The following is a 10917-nucleotide window of genomic DNA, read 5'->3' as shown; positions in this document are numbered from 1 at the left end:
GATGCCAGCAGCAGGATTTTCACGCAGTTCCTCTGTGGCACTCTTCCATGGTAATGAGCTCTGCTCATTTACATTCACAGATACCATAGTGGTCAGCATGACCACAGACTTGTGACTTCAGAAATCAGCCTTACTAGCCCTTCCAGTAGGGACCTGCAAATAAATGATCTGTACTAAGCAGATCTGCTGTACACTCTTGCTTAGTATAACATATAGCAGAGAGCAGATTTAGACTGGACATTAGGAAGAACTTCTTCACAGTTCGAGTGGCCAAAGTCTGGAACGGGCTCCCAAGGGAGGTGGTGCTCTCCCCTACCCTGGGGGTTTTCAAGAGGAGGATGGATATGCATCTAGCTGGGGTCATCTGAACCCAGCACTCTTTCCTGCCTATGCAGGGGGTTGGACTCGATGATCTATTGAGGTCCCTTCCGACCCTAACATCTATGAATCTATGAAACTATGAAACATATATCCAGTAGCCAGCATGTATACAAGAGTGTAAGGCACTCTGCATAAGACTGGGGTTGGCAAAATATAGCCCACAGGCTGGATCTGGCTCACCATGCAATCCCATCTGGCCCACGGTGGGTCCCTCAGTACCACCTGGCCCAGGATGCAGGGGTGCTGCCTGGCATGGGGCAGAGCCTGCCCTATCCCAGTGTGTAGCTGTCAGGCATCCTGGGAGCTGTAGTCTGTGGGACTGGATAGTGAGTAGGGGTGATAGCTGGAATCAGCTTCCCACCAGCCCCTACGGTGGTGGCTGTCTCCAGGTACCGCTGCCAATGTCTCTGTTGCCACCACTAGACCTGGCGCCAGTGCCTAGGGAACACTGACCGGTATGACCCACACCCAGCGCTGGGGCACTGGACAGAGTGGGTGGGCAGGCAAGGTCTTGAGGAAGACTGGCCTGGGATCCCCAGTGCAGGGCACACTTGGCTGGGTGGATGGGATGGGGCTGTGGATGGACAGGGACTGGCATCTGGAAGTGGGACAGCTGGGGCTGGAATCATGGGGTGGTGACAGCGTGGGGCATGGGCCCAGGGCTGGGGGCAGAGCTGCGATCCATTCCCCACATGTCCCTGCCCTGTCAGCACATCCTCGACCCTCAACAGCTCACCAAAACTCCTCAAGTGGCTCTTCACCCCAAATAACTGCCCATCCCCAATGTAAGATGATACCCAGATCATCCAACCTCCCTCCACAGTGCTCCTCCAGATGGTCTTCATTGCCCCTTAACTTCATTATCTCAGTTCCTTCCCCTGGACCTTTTCCCCTGCTTGGTGGCATTCCTCTGTGTGTCTCCCTCACCAGCTACTTAGTTTATTTCAGATCCTAACAAAAATATACTGCAGCTTTTACTTCCTTCTCCCTGTGTGCCCACCTGCAATGTATTTTGGAAAACAGTTTTTATAAAACCAAAGCTTCAAATCATGCACTTACTTACACAGGCAAAGCTCACATTAAAGTCACAGGGCATTCAGATTGGTGATGGGAGTAGAATTCAATTGTACAGCTGTACTGTGTTGTGGTCTCATAGCCACAAGGCAACTATCATCTGGTCAACTCAAATAGATTTACTTCTGTCAAGCCACCCAATTTGGATGGAAGAAATACATATGCAGACTGGAAAATAGCCTTGACAGTGAGGGTTGCTCATTAGCAGCTGCTTCAGAAAGACTGTGGTGTCCAACAGCTAATTAAGGCAATCTTTTTTTTTTTTTTTTTTTTTTTTCTTTTTCCCTCCAGGCATATCCAATGCGTTTAGGATCTTCCAAACACATAACAAGTCTTCACAGTGATTTTACTTCGTATCCAACAGTGAAGCAGCTCAGCTTCTTGTACTGCTTGTGATAATGGTCCAGTTTGTTCTTTTTAATCTTTCTTCATGCTTTCCCTGGTGTTCTATTTTTATGCAACAGGTAAAAAAGAAAAAAGATGATCACCATCTCTTATACATATGCAAAACAGCCTCTTTCGATTGGGAGTGTTCTCCCACAACAGACCCCGAGGAAGTCCTGAGATGCGCACAATGCCTTCAGGGGTCACTAAGAACATCACAAGATAGAATTAAGTCCATGGGAGAATGGAAGTGGCTGTGTAGCATTGTTGGGTGCAACTATGACAAGAAATTAAAAAATACTCCATCCAACACTTTGGATTAACTGAGCTATACTTTGCCTAAACTGGTTGGTGGGAAGGGATGGGAAAGCAAAGATGGCATTAAGCTACTTACGAGGATCTCTGATATTGAAGATATTCATAACGATATTGGAGATCTCAAACAAACTCCACGTGGATCGCAGGGCCTGTTTTACCAGTTAGATATAGGGATGCTCCAGCATACCTCAAGAGCAGAGGTACTGCACAGAAGCCAGTGCAGCATCCTAAAGCCACAAGATTTTCTTTGTCAAAAGCAAAGTTAATTAGCTGGAGAAGTACACAGGTTGGGAGAATACAATAAACTAAACTGGAATGTGGCCAGGAGTCAAAGTATGCTAATGCTATGTTTAATATTAATGAAACACTAAACACCCTCTCCTTTCAACCCTAGGAACACTTCCTTAGAAGTGTTAGGTCTAATTTGTGCTTTTACAACCTTGACAGGAAGCTACTTCTAACACATGAGGTTAATTACTTGAGAGGCCTCTCTAGGCCCCTAACACAGAAATCAGTCCTAGAAAAGAAGAGAATTAAAGACAATGTGCAGCAGTTACAATGGTTTAGACAGTATTTTAAGAAAAAAATCACTTTAATTTCCTTTATGATGCATCTGTGGTTACTAGTGTTCTGTCAGATGAACCATTCCTTTCTGTTAGGGATTGTTTTATAGAATATACCGCTGAGCTTAAAATTAGAGAAATTTTCAAGATTGTCTCATTCAAAACAGCAGCTGGCGCAGCTTCTGGTGGACCATGGGGTTACATGAAGGCACAGGTTTAATTAAACTACCTATATTCCTTCTCCATATCTAGTACTGCACTAAGCACAGCTCAATTATCGCAGAGCTCAGTGAGCCTATTTTGCAGAGAGTTTAAGTAGAGGGATAGACATATGGGCATGACAACTATGAAATAAATTTTTTTTAGGGCTTGTCTATGCTTGGAGATTTCCCAGAATACCTATTCCAGATTAATTACAGCTATTCTGCAATAGCTATTTTGGCATAAGCTCTAATGCAGACACACTTCTTTCTAGCAGCCGTGTCATAAACTATCTTTTTCATACACCTTTGACAGCCTCCCCAGCACTCTGCCCACTGACTCATCCTCAGGCAGACTAATTTTAGAATTCAAACCTCCTCAGCAGCTTGGAACAGTTGCTATTTGTAAAAGAGAAATATCTGAGTCCCCAAAATGCTCTTTTTACCCTGAAAAGTCTGGTAGGACCCTTTGTCATTTGAAGGCAGGAATTACCTGCCTAAAAGCTTGAAACGAATATATTTCATTCTGAGACATCTGCCAGTGTTTAAGGTCCTGCAAGGTGTTACCTTAGTCGTCACTTAACAGAAATCCATTCACTTAACCTTACAAATATTTTCTTATTTTTTCTGGAAAAGAAGAAGCTGCCAGGGCAATGCCACTGGTTTTAGGTGGGTTTCCCAAAGGAAATTGCGCAAATGTCTGTAAATATTCACTATTCCTAGCTGACATATAGTGGAAACCCAAATGTGCTCTGAGCCCCTGCATTTTGCTGCCTGCGGGAGCAGCCTCTTCCACCTGGTGTCAGAGCCAATTCTGGACCTCTTTATGGCATCAGGCTCTGAAGAGTACTCCTCACTCAGCCCTTGCCATTCTCTGAGGGGTTGGCCCCCTCCACCTACAGAGAGAACAGATCATCTTGTCACATCCCAGTCTTCTTCAGCTGTCAAGGGAGCAAGGCCTCTAGGCCATCCTGAATGTTGTGGCTTCCTGTTGCTTGGGCAGAGAACAATAGGAACATTGGTGGGTTAGGAAGCTGGAAGCCAGACAGCACATACTTTGGTGGCCATGGTGGGGAAGATAAAGACAACAAGTAAATTGTTAGGATGAGCAGAAGGTTGATGGTAAGTTGCTTAACTATTTTAGATAGTTCTCATTTTTATGTATTTATTGATGTTATTTTGGTCCCTCTACCTGTAACATCTTGTTGCCTTAGTTGCTAAAGCAAGTAGATATTACAAGTGGAGAAAGAAGAACAATAGCACACTACCAATTTTAAAGACTGTAAAATAGCTTTTCTATATAATAGTGGCAAGTGCAGACGATTGAACAAGCCCATCTCACAGCTAGGGGTGAAGGTGTTCCTGATCAGTACAGCACTTCTGAGTTCAGGGTACCAAAGCCTTCTTAATATGTGGTCCATATACATATACCCCATCATGTACCAACCATGCTCAGTGGGAGTCCATAATAGCCAAAGGTCATATCTGATCTCCTTTCATTCTACTTGAGGAAACACAGAGAGAGGAATGAAAGAGACTTTTCCTGCTCTTCCAAGTACCTAGAAAGGAGAAGAGCCAGTGATAGTTCTGAGAATCCTTGGTAGGCACAAATACAGTCACAGCTTGGTGTTGCCTCACAATGTCATCCCATCGAGATTTGCCTCCGTTAGGATGACATGCTGAATGAAGGACAATGACATATCACAGAGATGGCATCACATGAAGATGTAGAAGTGCCAATGGGGGCTTACTTTGTTGCTCTCCAGGACTACACTAACAGATGAAGCAATCTTCAGATTCTTCAGAGTGGATTATTGTGGCTAGCAACAATGGTTAAAACAAATGCATCTCTTACTGTAGCCTCCAGAAAAGATGAAGAGCTTTCCATAAACACTGCACAGTCCATCGAGGATAAGAGGGCATTCCCTCCATACATGGAAGTAGAGAAGCTGCATTTCCCTCTCTTCACCTCCACCCTTTATCCCCCTGGTTATAAATGGAATATACAAAGCACGTATTCAATGCACTTCCTTTGACTTTTACTTAGCCCCTTATAAACAGGGGTTAGTTAAAAGTGCTTTAATGCTAGCACAAAATAGTGTTTCACTTCGAAGGCTGAATTTCCAGCTGGCGTCAGAGCAATACAACAGTCATTATTGTCTTTCAGGTTTTGTTTCTGCTAACAGAAGGTCTGTTCTTGTAAAGTGCTTTGCTGAATAATACACAGGGCTGGCTACTCCCCCAACCTGGTTATGCTTTGAGTTTATTAATTTAATACAATCTATAATTATCCCCACTGCTTGCAAACAGTCCAAGGCCCCTTGATGTTAGCTGCTGACGGGAACTTACCCAAAGGTCACCGACATCTGTTAGTAGCTCATCCTTCCTTCCAGTTCTATTGCTGCTGCAGCTGCTTATCTTCCCTGGTTGAGATATTTTTTAAAGGTTCAGGGATTGAGATGCGTCTTACGTTCCATGTCTGCAGTGCTCAGATTTTCCTTGAAGGACCTCAGCCAGTGCATTTAGACATCTTCAGCCTCTGTGGCAGCATCTACCTCATCCTTTTACTCCAATGGGAGTTTTACATGCTCATCATGACCTCAGACCAGTGGGAGAGGAAGATTAAAGGTTGTACTTTGTGCAGCTTGAAGACATCATAGATGCTGAGGAGGCTTCACAAAAATATTACTCTAGTCCAGGCAGTTGATTCGTGGAATCTGAGAGCAGAAAGGATCAATCTAGTTATTTAGCTTTGAATATTTGCTTTCTGGACTGAGAGAAAAAAAGGCACCATATGCTATATATTTGATGAAAATATAATAAATGCAGTGAGGCTGTCAAGCTCAGCAGGTCAAAATTCTCTGCTGAGTCAGAGATAGGCCCTTTAGTTACTTCATTACTCACCAACTCTTTATTTTATTTTAATTTGTAAGTAGATGTGCAGATGCAAAGGATTCAGATTTAGGAATTTAGTTGTGCACACATTTCCATCTGGTGCCATCTAGTGGACATAGATTTCAACTGAGAGACTAAATTAGGGGAAGTGGGGAGAGTTTATGGGATATTACTCAGGTAGTGTGATATGTTTCATTTTCAGGCACATGGTGAGGTGAGAGTCTATGTGCATTGGATATATTCATGCCTAATCCATTAGGGGTGTATTCTTCTACTCAGTTATTGTCACGTGGGAGCAGAAGGAACTGGAGTACTACTGAGCAATGTCCAGCACAGCCACCAGCTGTAGTGTCAGATGTCTATGACATTGGAATAGCTCTTGTACTAACACAGATTGCTCAGACATTTGCTTTGCATTTGTAGACCTTAAGGTGCTTTACAAAAGAGTAAAATGCTAAAGCTGGTCAATATTTTTTCCTCAAAAAGTTCATTTTGATTGAATCAGTGAGCGTCTTCAAAAGAAAAATTCCAGTTTTGTAGGCTTTTCTAAATTTTAAAGCAAAAGTTGGAATTGTTTCTTTTATTGTGGGAAAAGCACTCCCCCCCCAAATACACACACACTTCTCCCCCCTTTTTCCAGTGGAAATAAAAGAGAAGTATAAAAGCACAAATAAGCAAGAGGAAATTTTTGTTTCTTCTTGATTCCCTCCCTCCTCTTGTCCCAAGTGGAAAAAAAGATGAGAGAAACTGAAAATGTCCTGTCACCACTGAAAACAGGTTTGTTAAAAAATACCTTTAAACATTTTAAATGTATTTACTTTCTTGTTTTTACTGGAAAAATGATTTCGTTTTGAACTATTTCATGAAACATACTCCCCCCCATCTTTTGTGCACGTGTGCATATATATAATAGTCCCATTTTACAGATTAAATAAATGGGAGAGGGGAAATGGATCACTTAAGGTGTTATAGGTGGTATAAAATATAGGTGTGCTAATCACTTATAAAGAGTCCTCTCCCTATCCGGTAGGGTGATACAATGACCATGTTGTGGCAGCAGGACAGTAGGATCCTCTGGAGTGGACGGTGGGGAGGAGCACTGTGGAACTCGGACCCTTTCTCCCCAGCATGCAGCAGGCTAGGCTCAGGGACCATGACCTCTAGAAGGTCAGTATTAGCAGCTTGTTTGTACTGACACAGCAATCATAGCAGTAGGACCACAACGGGGCTGAGGAGCAAACTCCTCACACCATTCCTTCAATGAACATTCTTGTGTAGGTCACAGGCTGATCTCCTATGTGCAGTCGGCCTCCTATATGCATGCACAAAGCTGTTCAAGACACTGAAAAAACACCCATCATATTCCTGATAAATGGCACCAAAACAACCTGTTTATTTGCTCAGAGCAACATCAGATTGCAGGGTCTTTTCTTTTCTCCTTTAAATGTGCAGGGGAGTCATCACACCGAATACCATGACCTTCAATACTTATGCCCCCAAAAGAGAAAAACATGTTTAAGAAAGAAATCAGTGCTTCCTTGCAACCCAGAAAGCAATCATGCATAATTACTCGAATGTAGTCATAAGAACCAAGTGCTTTGGTGGCAAAAAATTATTTTATGCCTCTGTGTGTGTGTGTGTGTGTGTGTGTGTGTGTGTGCGCGCGCGCGCGTGTGTGTGTATCTATGTGTCACAACCCAATTAAGTAGTGCCCATGTCACAAGCAAGTAATACCATTCAAAGCAGTTTTGTTTTGCACTAGGTTAACTAAGGGTTAACTAACAAGATGATAGTAACAGTTTTTTTGCTGCGCATGTCAAAACGAAGTTTATAACTGTGACACCAACATGAAATAGAACTTAGCCTTCTGTGCTGTACATAAATCATTATAATTGGTCAAAGAAAACAAGGAGTAACCCTGTGATAATACCCTAGCAAAGACCGCTAGATAATTGGTGATTCTAATTAAATTTATGACGTGGCGAAAAGCAATTGGCTAGTACACAAACAAAACCCCGCTGCATTTCTGCGTAGTTGGAGAGAGCGACTCTGTATACACCTGGAGACCTCTAACATAGGTGTTAGAGTAAACTGGCAATTTGATCACTTGCCAGTTTGCCCCCCCCGCTGTCTTCGACCTTATCTCAGACGTAATCGACGACCGCCGGCCCGCCCTTCTGCCCGACCACTTTTGCGAACTGACCTACTTTGCAGACCGACCTCATGAACTCTAAGCTGTAACTAACCAAGTATCTCTGACCTCCGTCTTTCACCACCTTGACGGCGTGAGTAAATAATCTTGCTTTGCAACCGATAAGCGTCCACCTAATTAATTCCACTCCAAGCATCACAAGTACCTGCCTGATGGCCTTCTAAGGCCCCCGGACCGACCCTCTGCCGACCACTGCCCGGGTGGGAGTCAGGGAGAGTTGCTGGCCGGCTGCCCTGGGTCCCGACACTATGTATGGTGTGTGTGTATCTGTATGGTGATGCACCAGTGGCAATTCCATTGGGGTCCCTGCAGCAGGCACATTTTAGTTAAAATAAAGCAGCATGAAGTGGTGTGTGGTAAAGGAGCACCATAAGGGATTTATTTAATGTGACACTCACTGACAGTGATTATTCACTTGCACAGCTGTGCTCCTGCAGAACTCTTCCCCTCTTAATTTGCCATGTGCTGTTTCCTTATGAATAAACACAGATGACTACACTGAGCTCCGTGAAATGTTGATTTTGCATACTGAGCAAGCTTTTGTGCTGTAGCAAGTTACAAACTTCAATTATTTTATTTGTTTAATAACTGGAGGAAGAGAATGCAGTGATCTGAATTACAGTGGTAGCTGTTCCATGAAATGCCGTTGTTTGCTGGTTAGTTCTTATTCTATGCATTTACAAATTGCTTCTCAGGGTTTGATTCCTTTGTCAAAACTTTCTGGACACAACCAGACAACTGCTGCTTTGGGGCAAGCCTGTCTTGCCTTTATGTCCAGCAAAACTGCATATTATAAGGGAACAGATTGGTGGCAGCAAGGAGGCTTTCCATCAAACTACAATGCAGAAAGAAATGGAAATACAGAAACAATCTGTTTATATCCAAGGTATTTAAGAAAATGTAGAACTAAGCCAGAGCTCTTGAATCAGCTGCTGTATTGTGTGCAGATCCCCACTGCAACAGTGAAAACAAGTCTTAACTGATACATAGCATTTTTCATCAATAAACTACAGGACTGTAGGCCTGTTGGGCCCAGAGTAGAAAAAGATGTAATGCAGATATATGTTCTGGAATAAAGCCTGAGGAAGAGCTAAGCTCTGAAAAAAGTAACTTATCCAATGCACCAAAACTTAAAATTCAGGAAACGGAATCTATGTTTAAAACCTTGATCTGTTAAATGGGTTAATTTTATTCTCTCCCTATTGATACAAGATTTCATAGATTTCATAGACCTTAGGTCGGGAAGGGACCTCATCAGATCATCAGGTCCAGCTTCCTGCCCAAGGGGCAGGATGTCAGCTAGGGTCAGAGGATCGCAGCAAAATAAGCATCCAAATATTTCTTAAATGTGTCCAGAGTAGGTGCTTGCATCGCCGCTGTGGGGAGTCTGTTCCCGGCCTTGGGGGCTCGGACAGTAAAGAAGTTTTTCCTTATGTCCAGCCTAAAATGGTCTTGCAAGAGTTTGAGACTGTTGGACCTTGTCTTCCCTTGGGGTGCTCTGGTGAACAGGTGTTCCCCCAGATCCTGATGCATACCCCTTATGTATTTATAGGCTGTCACCAAGTCACCCCTGAGCCTGAGTTTCTCCAGGCTGAACAGTCCCATAGCTCGCAGTCTCTCTTCATAAGGCCTGTTCTCTTGCCCTCTGATCATGCGTGTGGCTCTCCTCTGGACTATTTCAAGCTTCTCCACATCCTTCCTAAATTGTGGAGCCCAGAATTGGATGCAGGACTCCAGCTGCGGCCTCACCAAGGCCTAGTGCAGTACAAGTATGACATCCTAGGTCTTGCTCGAGATGCACAGGTAGACACAAGCCAGAGTTTTTTTTCATTTTGCCAGCTGTGGTATCACATTGGTGGCTCATGTTCAGCTTGTGGTCAATCATGACCCCTAAGTCTCTTTCGGTCGTGGTGCTAGTGAGTGTAGCATTGCTGAGCCTATAAGTGTGATGCAGGTTTTTTCCCCCCACAAGGTGGAGCACCCTGCATTTCTCTGTATTGAATGCCATCAGGTTTTCATTCACCCACCTTGCAAGCCTATTGAGGTCAGCCTCACTCTTCCCCAAAGTTTGGCGTTGTCAGCAAACTTAGCTAGTCCACTTCTGACACCAGTGTTCAGATTGTTTATGAAGACATTAAAGAGTACAGGTCCAAGAATGGAGCCCTGGGAGACACCACTGATCACCAAGCGCCATGTTGATTTGTTTCCCTCAACTACCACTCTCTGGGTCTGACCTCGGAGCCAGTTCCCCAGCCACTGGACTGTGGAGCAGTCGAGGCTGCAGTTACCTGATTTTTCCATGAGGAGATCATGGGACACCAGGTCAAAGGCTTTTTTGAAGTCCAAATATATGACATCAACCTCTTCTCTTTTGTCCAGGTGATAGGTCACCTGGTCATAGAAGGAAATGAGATTGGTCAAGCAAGTCCTACCTGCAACAAACCCGTGCTTGCTATTCCTCAGACTATTGCCTTCTGTTTACTGTCAAGAATGGTTTCATTGATAATTTTTTTTCAGGATTTTCCCAGGGATTGAGGTAAAACTAATTGGCCTGTAGTTTTCTGGGTCTTCTTTCCTCCTTTTCTTGAAGATAGGCACCACATTGGCCCTCTTCCAATCTTCAGGTACTTTGCCCGAGTGCCACGGGTTTTTGAATATCCTTGCCAGTGGCTGCGCTATGAGGTCTGCCAATTCTTTTAGCACTCTTGGGTGCAATCTATCCCAAACAGCTGATTTGTAGGGATTCAGCCTCTCAAGATGCTCCCTCACAAGATCCATGCCAATGGTGGGTATATATTCATCCTTACCCTGGACTTCCCGCATCACATTAGACAGGGTGGTCCCTTTGGGCTGGTGAAAAACCGATGCAAAGTAAACGTTAAACAGATTG

The 10917-nt window shown here is 43.9% G+C and overlaps 1 long non-coding RNA gene across 1 annotated transcript in view; it reads left to right on the top strand.

Moving 5' to 3' along the window:
- The first annotated feature begins 7843 nt into the window (after positions 1-7843).
- LOC132249376 (uncharacterized) overlaps positions 7844-10917 on the top strand; it is an 83667-nt gene continuing 80593 nt past the window's right edge. Inside the window, exon 1 of the long non-coding RNA XR_009460853.1 lies at positions 7844-8100. This is a non-coding gene — a long non-coding RNA (uncharacterized LOC132249376). The remainder of the gene's footprint in view (positions 8101-10917) is intronic.

The sequence above is a fragment of the Alligator mississippiensis genome, chromosome 3 (genome assembly GCF_030867095.1).
Source record: "Alligator mississippiensis isolate rAllMis1 chromosome 3, rAllMis1, whole genome shotgun sequence".
NCBI lineage: Eukaryota > Metazoa > Chordata > Crocodylia > Alligatoridae > Alligator > Alligator mississippiensis.
Note: the sequence above shows the minus strand (reverse complement) of the source record. Positions and strands in the feature narration are given on the sequence as shown.